Source organism: Balaenoptera musculus, chromosome 5, assembly GCF_009873245.2.
Source record: "Balaenoptera musculus isolate JJ_BM4_2016_0621 chromosome 5, mBalMus1.pri.v3, whole genome shotgun sequence".
NCBI lineage: Eukaryota > Metazoa > Chordata > Mammalia > Artiodactyla > Balaenopteridae > Balaenoptera > Balaenoptera musculus.
The window spans coordinates 134,724,181-134,741,861 of NC_045789.1; the positions used below are offsets into that span (position 1 = coordinate 134,724,181).

The 17,681-nt window shown below is 40.4% G+C and overlaps 1 pseudogene; it reads left to right on the top strand.

Moving 5' to 3' along the window:
* Positions 1–5,160: 5,160 nt before the first annotated feature.
* On the top strand, positions 5,161–6,510 carry LOC118895360 (annotated as a pseudogene).
* Positions 6,511–17,681: the final 11,171 nt, after the last annotated feature.

The following is a 17,681-nucleotide window of genomic DNA, read 5'->3' on the forward strand; positions in this document are numbered from 1 at the left end:
AGAATAATGTTCCATGACCTAAACCCCTTGAAAAAATCAGTCAGTCAATCTCTGTCTCTCTCTGTCTCTCTGTCTCTCTCTCTACTTTTCCTCTATCCCTCCCTTTCTCTTTGGTCTCTCTTCAGGTCTTTAACCCTACTGACTCAAAATCTCCCCATCTTACATTAGGTAAATAGATCCAAAAGCAGAAAGCTTCTCTATACCTAAGAAAATGTCCAAACACTCAACCAAGGCTTTGTATCTTGTTCCTGCATGCTCCTTTGCTTACTGGTGGGTGTGCTCTAAATTAGAAATTCTTAAACATATTTGTGCTTCAGCAAGGAAAGAACAAGATAGAACATGTGGTCTACTTTTTTGCTTCTAGGTTCTTAGAACGTAGATGGTTTAGATGGAGAAAATCCATCTAAAACGTTCTCTGTCTTTTTGGTTCAGGATCACTCACAAGAGTTTTATATTGGAGTAGGGGTCTAAAGCCCTAGAACTTCTGCAGTGTCCCTGTCCCTTGGGATGCCTTCTCTGGTCATCTTTGCCCCCAGAAGCACACACACACAAAGGTTGATTTGTCTAGCGTAGATCTGGATATAAATGTGTTCCTAAAACTAATACCACCATAAGGGTCACACACATCTTTCAACACTGGGAACTATAAGAAATATAAAAATGAACAAGATATTATAAATAGTCTCAAATGACATGGAATTATCCCTGATTTCCCTGAAGTCACTCTCCTCCTGCAGGACTCTTAATTTTTATGTTGTTTTTGAAAATAAGTTTATTGTATTTTTTTCTAAATGTAAAAGTAATGATGTGCTTATTGTAAAGTAAATATTTGGAAAATATAGAAAACTAAAAAAATAAAAGAAATAGAAACTCATATATAGTCCCACAACCCAGAGAAAATCATTATGCTTTAGAGAGAAACTACTCTGTGTTTAAGTTGAAAAGATCTGGAGCTGAAGTGCTAAACTGAAAATTTCTTTCTGTTTCTAGAACAAAGCCCAAATAATGGCCACATATTTTGAATATTCAATGCAAGTAAAGGCTACCATTGCAGAAAGAAGAATGGTCAAGATATCCAAGAGACATAGAATAGTTACCTCAATTTTTATTAAGAGTTAACTGATCCCATCCCCATTCCACTCACCCATCCTACCTGATTATGTTGGAAGGAATTTAAAAGAAAGAGAGGGCAAATATACATGGTCTAACCATCTATGAGAAAGAGGACACTCCCAGCTACCGCCAGTACCAGACCACTCCAGCCCTACACAGAGAAAGCCCCTACCCATTTTCAAGTGTATGATAAGGCCTCTTTGACTTTGAGCAACACATCTCCTAAAAGCACATTAAGTGGACTATTCCTACCTCTTCTGCAATAAGGAGTCAAGCGGTTCTGTGGGGAGATAGGGTTTGAGCTCCTTTGAGAGACCAAAACCATAGTATAGGATGTGACATGAGTATGGGTAAGTAAAGTGGAGTAGCGGCGAAAGTTAATTAACGTGAGATAGTGGACAAAATGAGAGCTGAGGGTCATTGCTTGCTGTGAGATCAAATGTTACTACTTCCCTTTTTTCAGTGACCCTCTTAGAGGGATGCTTTAACATCCCCACTCTGCTGAACCCAGACTTGCTTTGGCCAAATAAATGTGTGTGAAGTGGTGTGAGTTAAAGAGATGCAGAGTTTTTAAGAGCCTATTTGTGGTTTGCCATGCCTCTTTTCTCCTTCCAGCTAGAGATGGTTCCATTACCCTAAGTGCTAAAGGAAATACAAGGAACAGAGTCAACACTAACCAGCGAAGGATATTAACATGAGAAAAATAAACATTTATGGTTATAAGTTAATAGGACTTGTGTGTTGTTTATTACTGTAGTGCACAATAGCCTACTCTGATGAATACATGCCAGGTGCCAAAGATTTCACAAACTGATGAGAGATAGATAATAATATATGCTACCAACAAGAAGGGGTAGAGCAAACACAACTGTAAGAACTGAGCTGCAAAAGAGATTTGTTTTTTTACATAAGAGTGAAAGGTAAACTTCTGGCAGCTGCACAGACTCAATTTTTTCACTGTGTATTTGATTTTGACTCATACATTAATTTTACTCAACGTAATACTGTGAGCGTTTCTCATGTTTTAAACATTTTTGGAAAGCAACATTTTTAATGCTTATGTTCTATCCCATTTATTTACTTATTGTGCCATTGACATTTGTCTCCTATTATATACCATTTCAATGATACTATAAAAAATATCATTATCTGGATAGTCAAGTTTTGAATATGTAATTTTATAACCTTAGTTGACTATGAATTTTACTTATTTAAAATCTCTTTTGGTACTGTCCCTTGCATTATTAGGTTGTAGCTCCTTATATGCACAGATTATGTCTATTATTTTCTCTTAATTTCCCTTGATATTTATTCCAGTAAATGACACAGAGCTAACACATATAGTAATTATAACTAGCCAAATAACCAAAAGTGCTATGAACATACTTTTCTCTGACTCTTATAGAGATAACTGACAAGATGGTGGAGTGTTTTCTTAACAATAACTGCTGTATGGGTGAGGTAATTGCATAAACATTTATATTTACTTATAGGAAGGCTAACTCTGAGTTTTATTCTACATTTGATACAGATGGCCAGGCTCTCATCAAAGTTCTTTAGAAGACAAATTAAGAAAAATGGCAAAAGCCAGTATTTTAATACATCCAAATCCCTATTTCCTTTCTTATTCAATAACTAAAAGCTATTAAACACAGTAAGATTTTACAAAGTCAAGATCATGACTGATTCAAGTGTGAAATAGAAAAGTCTGTGACTGAAAGAAAAACTAAAGTCTATACAATTAATCATCCGTAGATGACACATGTTCACGCAGAAAATCTAGATAATTCCAGCAGGGGGTGAAGGAAAAGAACTAAGCTTCACCCCAATTATCATGTATGCTATACAATTAGATTCTAAATTCACCAAATGTAATGTGCAGATAAGATAGAGTGGGGTGATAGTTGAGAATGATAGCCAAATTTCTGACTTGAGCAATGAGGTGAATGGTGATACCATTCTCTAAGAGAGAGAAATCCAGGTTGAGGGGCTGGGTTTAAGGGGAAATGTCTCACATCGTCATGAACATGTGGAAAAAATGTGAGGCCAGGGTGTCTGACGTGTATATGTGCATTTATCCATTTGTCAGGTTGGTGGTAATTTCCCATGTTTATCAACCTGGTTGGCGCAGGTTGATAAGTATCTACCTGGTATCTAATCCTATTCATTAGCTAGTTACATACTGTGATTTAAACTTACAAGAGAATAGAAAAGCAGTGGAGAAACAGGAAAATGTTTTACCAAGGCAGGGAAGTAGGGAAAATAAATGCTTACACAATAATACGCTTTAACTCATTTGGAGTAAGTGCTGGCCATTAAATATAATCAAAACAGTTACCATGCTGAGAATTACAGGGTCTTAAACATGTCTTTAACTGATATCTGACATGTTAGAGTGTAATGGTGGGTGGAGAGAGGAGTATCACAATAAATAATTGAAGATAAATTCTAGGCCTCTCAGCAATGATTTCTTATGTGTTATTTTCACTTAAACACTGAAAGAAATGACAAAGGCATAAATAGAATGAAAACCGACTTAACGAAGTCTTTTTTTATACAGTTCAGTAACGCTGAATCTAAACCAGTTTCCAGACAAGGCAATTTTGGCACCAGAGCCACATCTCAGGACTGGTTTGCTGGGATCGAAACTGAGATGCACTTCTAGAATTGTCTTTATTAGAATGAGTCAAAAAGGTGACTATCTTCATATCATCTACTTTTTGTGTTTTTTCAAGTTGATGGTGTCTCCAAAATCCTTTTCAATTTACAAGATTTATTCTGTAGGTAGAAATGTGCTTCAGATTGGTGTATACTTAGTTACTTCAGAGTTTTGAGTGTAGCAATAAATCTAAATAAAGAAACACTATAGACTTTCAAAAGTTAAGGGGCCTCCAGCCCAACCCAGTCTACTTTTAGCTTCTAAGAGTACTTCTATGTGAACTGCCAGTGATCCAAATTCACATCGTCATTGCAAAATCAAAGCAAGTCAAAGATTATGCTGTATTGACCTTCCATACCCCAAGAGTTGTCTATGAACAAAAGTTGCTTCAAGAAAGGCAGTTGGCACCGGATATTAATTCATTCATTCAACCATTTTATTGAGGATCTATTTAATGTCAGGCATCATGTCGTACTGATATAATCAAAATATTATGCATCTTCCCTATCTCTCTTTGGGACCTAGATATATGGCTTGAATTGCAAATTTTAAAATACTGGGAAAGTCAAAGCCTTTCTCACAATTGATATGATTCCAGAGCCCTACTTTATCTTGAAGTCATCTTTTTTCCATACCCATCCATATCTGAAACTTAGTTCCTTTAACAGAAGATATATACACACACACACATCTGCCTATTCTCAAGTTTAGTAATGCTATTAAAAATACTGTATACTCCCGGGGGCTTCCCTGGTGGCGCAGTGGTTGAGAGAGTCTGCCTGCCAATGCAGGGGACACGGGTTCGAGTCCTGGTCTGGGAAGATCCCACATGCCGCGGAGCAACTAGGCCCGTGAGCCACAACTACTGAGCCTGCGCATCTGGAGCCTGTGCTCCGCGACAAGAGAGGCCGCGATAGTGAGAGGCCCGCGCACCGCAATGAAGAGTGGCCCCCACTTGCCGCAACTAGAGAAAGCCCTCGCACAGAAACGAAGACCCAACACAGCCATAAATAAATAAATAACCCCCCAAAAAAAAGTTAAAAAAAAAAAGTTCCCCAAAGGCTTCTGATTTAAAAAAAATAGAAAATACTGTATACTCCCAAGTATAGAATTATATGGCAGAATGTACAGCCTTCTCCCTTCTCTCTAGTTCCCCGTCTCTCCCCATTAAAACTCTCTCCTCTTCTCCACTCTCCTTCACCTCTCAAGACCTAAGCGGCAGTGCACTCGATGGTCCTACAGATCTGTCTCCTGCTTCAACAGTGTTTAGATGCACCAGACCCAGGGACGCCCCTTGCTTCAGTCTCTGCCCACCCTCCAACCTTTTTTCCAGTCTCAACCTTCCGAATCAGCCACTCATCTACCCTCGGCCACCAGGACCTGCCAACACCATGTTTTGATCTTAACTCCTTATTACCGATCAACCATGAGCTCCCAGATTCATCAGAATTATTCCACTGAGGTAGAAGCTGTCGTCAACCGCCTGGTCAACAGGCATCTGCGGGCCCCCTACACCTACCTCTCTCCGGGCTTCTATTTCGACCACGACCATGTGGCTCCGGCCGGCGTGGACCACTTTTCCTTTCCGCGAAATGGCCGAGGAGAAGCGAGAGGGCGTCCAGCGTCTCTTGAAAATGCAAAACCAGCGCGGCGGCTGCGCCCTCTTTCAGGATGTGCAGAAGCCGCCCCAAGATGAGTGGGGTGAAACACAGGGTGCTGTGGAAGTCACCGTGCTCACGGAGAAGGACCCGAACTCGGCCCTGTCGGAGCTGCACGCCGTGGGTTCCGCCTGCAGACCCCGCCTCTGTGACTTCCGGGAGAGCCGCTTCCTGGAGCAGCAGGTGAAACTTATCCAGAACATGGCAACCACCTGACCGACCTGCGCAGGCCGGCTGGTCCCCAGGCCGGGCTGGGCGAGCATCACTTGGAAACACAGCCTCAAGGACAGCTAGGAGCCTTTGAGGAGCCCCTCTGGTGTCAGGGTTTCTGCCCAAAGCCCCTCTCTGCAGCCACTAGGCAGCTTTTTAACTACCCTGGAGCCCTCGCCCAAGCCTTGGACCAAATGGAAACAATAAAGCTTTTAGCAGGAAAAAAAAAAACCTAAGCAAATTCTTTTCCTAGTTGCATGCCTGACATTTCTGTCTTATTTTACTGAAATGTCCTGACTCAAACCCAAGTCTCTCTCTAGTCTGTGACGTTCAGATTTCCCAATAAAATCTCTAATGTATAGAGCAAGGTTGTTCAATAGAACTTTCTGCAATGAAGGAAATGTTCAATATTCATCTGGTCCATAGGATAGCTACTAGCCATATGTGACTACTGAACATTTTAAGTGTAACTAATACAAGTAAGGACCTGAACTTTAATTTTAATTAATTAAAGTTTAAATAGTCACATATGGCTAGGGGCTACCATCTAGAACAGCACCACTCTAGATCAAGTAATCTTTGCTAAGCATTCGAGTACCTGCTTAATTATCAGGGCTATATTGGCAACCGAGTCATTAAGTGTATCTTTACAGACCTCATTTTCTTCACGTTAAATATTCTAATCTCTTAATGAAAAAATGCCAAGGACTGAATTATCAAACCAGACTCACTTGAACCAGAGTTTCAAACTTTAGTAATAATTTTGAGTTTTAAATTAATCCATGGAACAGGCAAAGCAAAGAGAAACCTGGAATCCCTAGTGCAGGTCCCCTGGTGCTTTCTTGTCACATCAATACCTTCCGGCCCTGATGAATGTAGGAGATCACTAACAATGTATGTGACTACAGTACCTACACAGAAGGGATCTGTTTTAATCCTGAAATTCCTTCATTTTATACCAAATAGCTTTCATAACATTTCCTAGGAGGCCATGGCCACACATCCATAGATTTCATTCCCCGCCCCCCACAATCCACAGACTATCATAAGCAATCATGGACAGACCAGGTGCATCGGCTCAAAGTATTCCATAGATAAAAGACTCTCCCACTACTGAATGCATTAGTGCTTTTCCCAGGAGTTCTGTAATTAGAATGTGTATAAGAAGATTGACTGGGTCACCTTCATTCTTTCTTGGAGGCATTTTCCAGGTAAAGGAAGAGAATGCACTGAAGACCTGACGCTTAACCATTTTCTTCCTACTCAAGAAACTGTGTTCACTGATACTCTGTTGAGTCCTAACTTATATGCATCCAACAGTTAGGCAGCTATGGTGAGAATGTATTACTGGTTAAGCATTATCCAAGATGTAGTTCCATATTTGGTCCAAGTTCAACAATCCCAGGGGAGCACTGAAAATGAAATCTTACTATCAGCTGCAGGTTACCTGGACTATGGTAATCTAGAGTTTTGATGTCCAGTATAGAAGCCACTAGCCACATATGGAGTTCTTGAATGTGGCTAGTTCAAATTCAAATGTACTGTAAATACAAAATGTGCACCAGTTTTTGAAGACTTAGTATGAAAAAAGGAATGTGACACAGTACATTAATCATTTTTATGTTAATTACGTGCTTATATGAAAATATTTTGGATATATTTTGTCAAATAAAACATATTATTAAAATTAATTCTACTACTTATTTTTACTTTTTTAATGTGACTACAAGAACACTGAAAATTACCTATGTGGCTTGTCTTTTGTGATTCACATTATGTTTCTGTTGGGTAGCACTGGTCTAAAATATTCTATTTCAAAAACCTTTTGTTTGCCAGTTAAAGTTCAAAGCCTCTTTGTGATCTCTTCAAATTCCCAGATATTACATTTCCATGGCTCTTTTGCCAAATACCTCCTCTATACACACTGTCTCTGTTTTGCTCTATGTTAGCTCAGCCCAAGATTCATAACCTTTATCAGTTATTAATTTAAAGGATAGGATTTATAAGCGTAGAAACATTATTGACAATTTATGGACTGGAGTTGCATCTTAAGATCTCCTGCCTTCTCTTTGCCGTCTTTCTTTTTATTCTTCGTTCATTCTTCCTTTTCCTCTCCTTTCTCCTCAGGAACAAAACAATCTATCTCTCTTTCTCCCACAAAGCAGTTTAGTAGGCATCATATTTTATTTAAGCATGCTTTTGAGGTCTCTCTCTTTACCTAAACACAGGCAAAATTTCTCCTTATGATGAAGTCTAGGGAATACATTTTTCTGCATTTTTTTACACTTGCAATACAAAGATGAAAGCCACTGGGGAGAGCCTTAGTGTATTCATAATCTAGAGGGGGATACAGAAAAGTTAAAACAAAAATGAAAATGGAATATGCAAAGAGCCACGATCAAGCTATGTACAAGATGCTATATGAGAACATAGGGAACCGACAACACGAGTTGTTAATTACACAGATTGATAAACGTAATCACAGCTGTATGGTTTTTGGCTACATTCACCCTATGCTCTAGCCAAGCGACCATGTGATGTTCATCATTCACTCTACCCCAACTTCTCTACTCTAGAGATTTTCATATTTTAAATACAATTTTATTAAAAAGCCCCTTATTTAAATAAAACCCTATGGAAAAAATGTGAACCTATGACTCAAATGAAAGCACAGTCACTCTGACTTTGGTGAGCAGTGTGGAGTCCCATTTATTCACTCCTCTCTGCTACTGCGAAATGCAGTAATCCCTAGCGGGGCTTTGAGCAGCACCGTGTAAAAACCACTGCTCTGTTGCCTTGGCTCTTGAAATATTCCCTTTACCAATTTTCTGACAAATCCTCCTTGGTCAACGGTGAGGGCTGCTCTTCCAAACATCCCTAATGCCGGTTCCCTGTTGTTCTCCCCGCTCTCAATTTCTCCCCATGTGTTTTCGTCCAACACAGCTTCAACTCTGCTCCCTAAAGGCTGGAAACATCCAAATCTAAACTTCCAACACAGTTTTCACCCATGCTTCAGGTTCAGATAGCAACATACCTGCTGGATAGCTAGACGTCTCCTGTTGGCTTGATGTTCCACAGGCACCCCCATCTCTACGTGCTCCTCACCTCACACCTGAATGATAACCCTCACACCTGAACGGTTTCTCCTCCAGCATACTTCATCGCCTTTGATGACACCTCTTTTCTTAAAGTCAGCCTGTTAAACAGCTGGGCATGTTTTACTTTCTCTTTCACTCATCCCACACCATCTTCGTAAATTACCGAGTCCTCCTAAATATTTTTTCAACTTGTCCTGTGTGGTAGACAGAATAACGACCCGTCAAAGATGTTTCCATCCTTGTCCCTCAAACCGGTGGATATATTACCTTACATGGCAAAAGGGACTTTGTAGATGTGATTCAGTTAAGGATTTGGGGGTGAGGATAATGACACAGGATAGTATTATCTCGGTGAGCCAACCCCAATGGGATCACAGTCATTATAAGAGGGAGACAGGAGGGTCACAGTCGGAGATGTGATGACAAAAACAGAGTTCAGAATGATGCAAGGAAGAGGCAATGAAACAAGGAATGCAGGAAATCTGGAAAAGGCAAAGAAACAGATTCTCCTCTAAAGCAACCAGAAGGAACACAGCTTTGCTGACACATTGAGTTTAGCCTTATAAAACCCATTTCAGACTTCTGACCTCCACAACTGTAAGGTAATACATTTGTGTTGTTTTAAGCCATTAACTATGTAGTAACTTCTTATAGCAGCAATAGGAAACCCATACATCCCTTATCTCAGTCTCTATGTCCATAGCCCTGGTTTGGTTCTTGTCACGTCTTGTCTAGAACACTGTCACCACCTTTTTATTGTGACCCTTCTTACACACTGGTCCTCTAGAATCTAGTCTCTACTCACTATAGGGTTTTGTGAAAGCCGCCCCTTGCTTATGCCCCAAGGAACCATATAAAGATTGCTCACCAAGGCCTATGTGATCCCAAATGACCTGGTCTTTGCCTACTTCTCCAGCTTTATGCCTTTATACCTGCCACAAACACCACTTGAGGTCCTGTAACAGAGAATAACAAACCTGACTCCATATTGGATCTGTTCCTTTAGCCCTATCCCTTACACTTGTGCTCTGTTGCCTGTGCTTAGCCATGCTGGCTCTGCACCTTTTGTAAAATAATGTTGCCTAAAGCCTGAAATATACAGGATAGCCCATTCTCAAGGCTCTGATCTTTAAAGGAATAACACTTTTCCATTCGTATAGAGATACAAAGTTGCAGAACAGAGAACAACATCTGTCTTGCTGGAGCTTTATAGGAACCTTGTGACCGGCCCCACATGGACGGCTGCAAGAACGAAGGATTCCTGCAGCAAGAAGTGTGCCACAACCTGCAACGCTCCCTCCCCTTTTACTATAAAAGAAGCCTGCATGCTAACTCGGGTAAGATGATTCTTTGGGACACTGGTCCACCATCTTCTCGGTCTGCTGGCTTTCCAAATAAAGTCGCTATTCCTTGTCCCCAACGACTTGTCTTTTGATTTATTGGCCTGTCATGTGGTGACCAGCGCAAGCTTGGACTCGATAATGGTCCCTGTGCACTCTGTACAATTTCTTCCTCCGCGGCATTACACACATTACACCCACAAGCTGGAATGCTTTCCACAATCCCAACCCTCCCATAACCCTTTGCCTGGCTAGCCTTTAATGCCCAGTTTATTAATCACCCCCCAGGATCTCATCTCTGTTCTCCTTAGGTAGGATTAGATGTTACTATTAAATGCTCCCATAAGGCACCATGCATGTCTCTATCTGGCCTTTATAATACTGTCTTATGTCTTTATGGGTCTCTTTTTCACCAGACTGTTAATTACTTGAGAAAAACAGTGCTTTATCTTTGAGCACACAACCCTCAACCTGGCATGTAGTAGTTGCTTTTTATTTGTTGAATGAATTAAATTATTCAATTAAACTACATAATATTGTACATCTATAAAAAGATCAGTTTAAAACAAAGGGAAGGGACAAATTTAACAGCAAATTGGAATAATACTGAGGAACTGTGATAGAAACATATGCCACCAGTGAACAAAATTTTAATGCATGTTTTAAAACATCACAACTTATTCTGTTATTTAAAAACTGGAAAATCCATCTAAGATAGCAAATGTTGCATAAAGCAGACCAGGGTTGCAATGGTATATTTCCAGTTTAAAAGTATAAATTACCTTTGCATTGATATGTTGCAGATAAGACTCATATTTGGTCAATGAAGAAAAAAGATTTTATAGGATAAGCAGTAATTTAAAATCCATATTCATATTGGAACTCAAATGAAAGTCTCTGGAATGATCTCCCATTGCCATATTTATCTTATTATATAGCTGAAAGGTTAATAAGCCCATCTCAAGGCTTCTTTTCATTGCTTCATTTACTATACAGTTAATTGTAAATTATGGAGAATATCTTATGATTCATGTGATATTGGTATTTGAAAAGTATACTACCTGGAAACTTCAGATTATTAGGTCAAACATTCTGCCAGGCAAGCTGAGAAGTGAGAAAGTTTGTTCTATGCTTCATTTTTCTCTGAAATCTAGAAAACAGGACTGAACTCCCTGGAATGAAGCAGAGGATTGCAGTAATCCATGGGTGAGATGGACTTCTCTTGCTAACATGGTAAACTAACCATCCTTATTCTTCTTTATTTTTTACTCTCTCTTCTATGGATCTCAGATGCATAAATAACTAAGAAATTTGTGGTAACTTACAACATGCATTGACAATTATTTCATTGGTACCTGCATTTCTATCACAGCTCCTCAATATCAATTTAATTTCCTGTAAAATAACCCCCCTTCCATTCTAAAAACCGATTTGAATGGAACACATTCTTATTGCATTGTTGCAGTTAATTTATTCAAAACTATTGTCTTTTAAAAATACTAGTAAGCGGTTTCTCAGTTCATGATCCTTCATCTTGATCAACCTGTGTGGTCTCTCTCCTGGTTTTGTTGCTGTTGTGCTGTTATTATTGTTATTATTTTCCCCCTACATCTGCATCTCCATTCTTCTTGCCTTCCAAATTTCCCTCTTAGAATGCTTTACCTGTCACCTAAAATTCCTGGCTTGTTTTTGCTCTTCATTATCATGTAGTTCTCTGTAAACTATTTTTACTTAAGAGTTTCTTACAGTCTCTTTTTAATATTACAGATATACAGACCTTTTAAAGCTATCTTTTTATTATTATTTTCTAATTTTACTACATTATTGTCATAATCTCCAAGATATTGATTCCTTGAGATTTGGTGGGTTTTCACTGAGTCCCAGTAGAGACTCAGTTTTGGTGGATGGTCCATGGACGCTCAAAAATAATATTTGCTTATTGGATATTAAATATATACGTATGTAACTTTATATATAAACATAATTTATATATAATTAATTAAATATAATTATGATTTTCAAACATTCTAAACTTCATGTCTTGTGTCTGTTAAAATTTTCAATTAAAATTGGTAATCCATCCAAATTTCCCTGTCATTCTATCCACTGCTCACCCCTTCACCCCTCCTAAAAAAAAGTTCTGAAAGCAAGAAACCAAAAGGAACGTAGAATTGTCAATTAGAAGTAAAATCGTTTTTTTACTAGCTATGGCCTTAGGGCAGGATTGTGGAAGTGAGGCCTGTAATTTGAGGTGAATTGCCTTACTATTGGCAGTATTTTCCAGTGGTGAGAGAACCTGGCAAATTACACTTCCACTCTTAACATCTCCCCACAGCTGGATAAACCATCATCCAAGTGAACATCAGTATCCCATGGGTATCCCAAAGAACCAGTAATACCCATCATCAGTCCTCCTACCAATGGAGTTTTCTTCTGCTTTTGCCCAGTAAGCAAAGAAAATTCAATACTTAGGAACAAACTGAAAATAAAACATTTAGTGGTTGGAGAATAGGAATAATTTTTAAATGCTTTTATTTAAAGATATCTGAAATGTTCCGGGCACTTACCATGTGACTTTTGATGCTTTGGACTTGATTCCAACTTGCCTCTGTTTCTTCCTAATTGGGAGGACCTCCTAAAGTTGCCATGAGGATTAAATGAGTTAGTATACAGTTAGTGCTTAGAACAGTGCTAAAGGCACATAATATGTATTTGTTAAACATTAGTTATTTTTATCTTATTCCTGGCTACATTTCACTCTTTCTATTCTTTCCAATTTCTTGAATGATTCATGCTTTATAGAATGTGTGTGTGTGTGTCTAGAAGAAGCCTTTTATAGTTACTAAAATCTCCAGGAATTCTGCTTCCTCAAAACCATTCACCCATTCAGTTATGCAGGAACCTGAAAGCCATGACTGGATTCTGCTTGGGGTTGAAATTTGTTACCTGTAATTGTGACTAAAAGATTTGATTCTTCGTCTGAGCTTTTCTCTTGACTGGAAGAGATGTATAAACTCAGGCATTGTGTAGCGAAGGCCAGTACAGGGAAGAATAGAAGTATGATAGTCACACAGAGACAGAGATGAGAAATGGAGAGAATATTGCCTAGCTTCCTGTAGCTTTCCAGTTCCAGACGTGTCTGTTTCTGAGGCCAGACTGCATTCCTGACAAATAGTTCTTCAAGACATGGCTATATCCATATCCTATTCCCTCTTGTGCTTCAATTACTTGAATTGGTTTCTGTTACTTGCATCTAAAAGAGTCCTAAATAATATAATACAACGCATCACAACCACCTTGTTAAGGCTGAAAATTGTCTTTGATGGCTTCTGGGATCAGAAGGTAAAACAGTAATCATTGTTCAACATCTTTTCATTTACCACATACCTGAAACCACAGATCCCAGAATGGCTGTCAACCTGACCAAAATATGAGAAATAGAGAATGACATCAGTGGAAGTATTCTGAAACTACATCATGCCGTCATCCAAAATAGACATCCACCTTAGATCCAGAGTCTTAGTAGGCGCCCACTGTTCTTTTCCTGTTTAGATCCCCTGCCTTTTTCCATTTCCTACCTAGCTCGTGCAAGCTTACTCCATGGGGCTACACACTTCTCCTTTTACAGTCTCTCCAGTGGAAATCCACCAAGTTACATCATCTTCAACTGCCAACTTTATTTACCCATTTAATCAAAAACTATTTGTTGGGTAATAGACATTTTCCAGGTTCCATGCTTGAGTCAGATTGTGGATAAAAAATAGAAAAGACGTGTTTTCTGAACCCATGAAGGTGAGTTTCTATGCAGAGTACTGTTTTTTTTCCTTAATAAAATTATTTATTTATTTATTTATCTATTTATTTATTTATTCTTGGCTGCTTTGGGTCTTCGTTGCTGTGCGCAGGCTTTCTCTAGTTGCGGTGAGCAGGGGCTACTCTTTGTTGCGCTGCGCGGGCTTCTCATCGTGGTGGCTTCTTTTGTTGCAGAGCACGGGATCTAGGCACACGGGCTTCAGTAGTTGTGGCACGAGGGCTTCAGTAGTTGTGGCTCGTGGGCTCTAGAGTACAGGCTCAGTAGTTGTGACGCACGGGCTTCGTTGCTCCGCTGCATGTGGGATCTTCCCGGACCAGGGCTCGAACCCGTGTCCCCTGCATTAGCAGGCAGATTCTTAACCACTGCACCACCAGGGAATCCCCAGAGTTCTCTTAAATGTGACGGGGTGGAGAGAAGGAGAGATGGTTCTTTCCCATAGCTGATATTTACTTCCATGTAGAAGGCACCATGTTAGGGAGACACTCTTAGCCTCATTCTAGAAGAGTAGTGTCTTAATCTTATTGGTGAGCTTGGAAAGAAAAGAAAAAAAAAACTGTATGTCTTTTCTCTCTTGGGAACCATCCTGACCTCAGAGGGCATTAATTCTGCTGTGCTTCTCCACACCTTAAGTCTTACAGGGGCAGAGACCCATGCAAAGAGGCCTGAAATGGTACAAGACTGCCTGCGGTGGGGTAAGTAAATCTTTCTAACCCCAGAGTTCAATGTTAGAAAGCCTACTTGCCCATAGCTATGAATCACATTCTTCTATATTAGCTGTATCAGAAATAAAGGTGATATTTTGTTCTCTTATCTGCCTTACAGTTTCGACTTCTATCTTAATTGATTAATAATTCAAGTAGGGAAGAGAGGTGCTATTTATAAGCCTCCCCAAGAACATTAACGATGTGTATCTAAATCCTCTCCTCTCACCTGAGCTCTTGACCTATAGTCTGATGATCAGGGGATGTGTACAGATGGAATTTTCACGACCTCAACTTTAGCACTTCACAAATGAAAATGTGCTGTAATCTCCAATCACCTCATAAAAGGAAATCAGATGTTTACCACCAAACACCTCTGGTCAGTCACATGCTCCTTTATTTATCAGCTCATTCAGGCCTGACACCACGGAGTCACCTATGACTCCTCTTCCTCTTAATCCTCCAGAGTGAGTCAGGCACGATGTCATGTTGGTTTTTTTCTGCAGAATTTCTCATTCATCTGCCCTTTTATTTCCCATCCCAATCTAGACTTCTTCACACCTGTTCACTGCAAAAGCTTGTCAGCTAGATTTTGCTGAACCCAGATTTCTCCTCATCAACTCCAGCAGAGTTGACAACCTTGCTCAGTTGCCACTTTGACCATACGATTCCCTTCAGAAATGTGTTCAGTGGCTTCTATCTTCAGGTCAAACTCATTTTCCTGATATAAAGACACTGGCATAAGTGGACATGATACAATCAACTTCTCTGTATTTACTATCCTCAACTCCACTCAGAATTAGCTCTGTTATGAACCAAAAGCATAGTATGCTTTTAATACATACCTTCCACGAAATTGCAAACCACACACATCATCCAAAAACAACATCTACCCTCCCGACCCCCTCCTCCAAATATTTAAGAACTAATGTGAAGCCCAACACACATTGTCACAGTTAATCACACACTGTATTCAATGATGTATTCCTGCGGTTTATTATTAGATTATAGATTCTTCTTTATCCAAGCTGAATTACTGTGAGTTCCTTGGGCTGAAGAATCATGGTACATTTCCCATACCATAAAGTTCATTGTTAATCGCAGAGCAGATACAAGATAAATATTTAATGACTGATTGACGTATAAATATAACAAAGTAATTGTCTTTACCTGAGAGATGGTTTGCTCCAAGAGTCAGGAATTTAAGAGTGATTTGATAATCAGAATTTCTACTCTGACCTTTTTGACTTTCTCTGTTGCTTGAGGCAAGGCATTTTAGCTATTTTGGACTCATTTTCTTAATCCAAAAATGGAAGTGAGACTTGTCATCTCTCTTATTCATAGAGAGTGGTGAGGAGTATCCCAGTCAATGCAAAGCACATGGCTAATACAAAGTTTAATAAAAATGATAAATAACATCTATTACAAAATTGAACCATTGTTCAATTTCTTCTGCCCTTTCAGTCCTTTGATTCAATATTCTCTCACTGAAATCTGAGAGCTTTAATTTGAGAAAGCATTTTACTAATAATCATAGACTTTCTACATTAACCTTTTGTTATCATTAGGCACGCCTGGATGGTATCAAATTATTCTTTTAAGGAAATCAATATATCACTATAAGTGCATAGAGAAACACCTGGTAATGGAACTTCAGATTAGGGAGACCTGGGTATGAAAAACTGCTTCAGAGCGAAATGGCAAAATGGATGGCTCCTGACCTCATTCCCCCTCACAGAAAGAGCAAATAGCCCTGCCCATAGACAAGACGCCTTTGTGAAGATCCCAGAACGTAGGGGTGAGGCTGAAGCACCCTCCTGGACCACAGAAATCAAGAAAAGACACATTAGAAGGGTGAGAGCAATGGTTTCACTTTGACCGAGTCTCCCCTCCCTCAGGTCAGTATGCCATCACACCCAGCAGTTCTCCCCTGGCCTACAATTTCTCCAGGGGGAAAAGGAGAGCCCAAGGCAGACACCCAGCTTCCCCAGCATCCAGGAAGCTTCCCAGGAAACCCACTTAGGTATCTCCTCGTGGGAATAACTGGGGGAACCGCTAGAGATGGAGAAGAGCAGCCTCACAGAAACGAGCGTGTAGATCTCGGCAGACAAATTTCTGCTGGCAGTGATGCCTGATCTTAGATCTCAGCCAGCAGCTCTGCCCATCTGCAGACCCAAGCCGGTGGCCTGTCTGGCCAGAGAGCTTAGTAGAAGTTCTGCCCAGTTTGGGTCCACAGCCAGCGGGCTGTCCCAGTGGCAGAGCCCCTCCTCTAAACCCGCCAAGACAGTGAAGCCGGTGAGCGGCTCCATTCAACAGTTAGACATAGCCTCCAGCCCTGCCTGATCAGCAAGCCCAGCCGGAGACCTTGGGCAGCTGTGAAGCTCATCCCGGAGCCCAGCTGAGGCAGAGAAGCAAGCTGGCAGCCCCGCCCAACTGCAGAGCATAACTTCCGGCCCCGTCTGCAAGGGAGCCCAAACCACGACCCTAGGCAGCCTCCAGCCGAGCCCGCAGGACTTGCTGGCCAAGCACAGCAAGCTTCCTCCTACAGGCAGGGAGCCCAAGCCAGCAGCCCTGCCCAGTCATGGAACACAGTCTCACCTGCCCAGCAGGCTTGGACGGCAGCCCCTTCTGACCACGCATCACAGCCTCCAGCCCCACCCACTGCAAGGTAAAGCTGGAGGCCCTGCTCCACCAGGGATCCCAGCCAGAGACGCCGCCTAAGAGTGGAGCTCAAGCAGCGGACGGTCCGATCACAGGCTGCAGCCCAGCCTCAAAAGAGTCCATCCAGGGGCATCATCCCTCAGGAACATAGATTCGAAAATTCTCAACAAAATACTAGCAAACCAACGTTTAAAGGATTGCACACAGTGACCAAGTGGGATTTATTTTGGGGATGTAAAGACGGCACAATATCTGCAAATCAATAAATGCGATTCATCACATTCATAGAATGAAAGATTAAAATCGTAATCGTAATTAAATTTAATCGTAATTAAATTCCTCAATGGATGCAGGAAAAGCATTTGACAAAACAGAATATCCTTTCATGATAAAAACTCTCAGCAGATTGGGTATAGAAAGAATATAC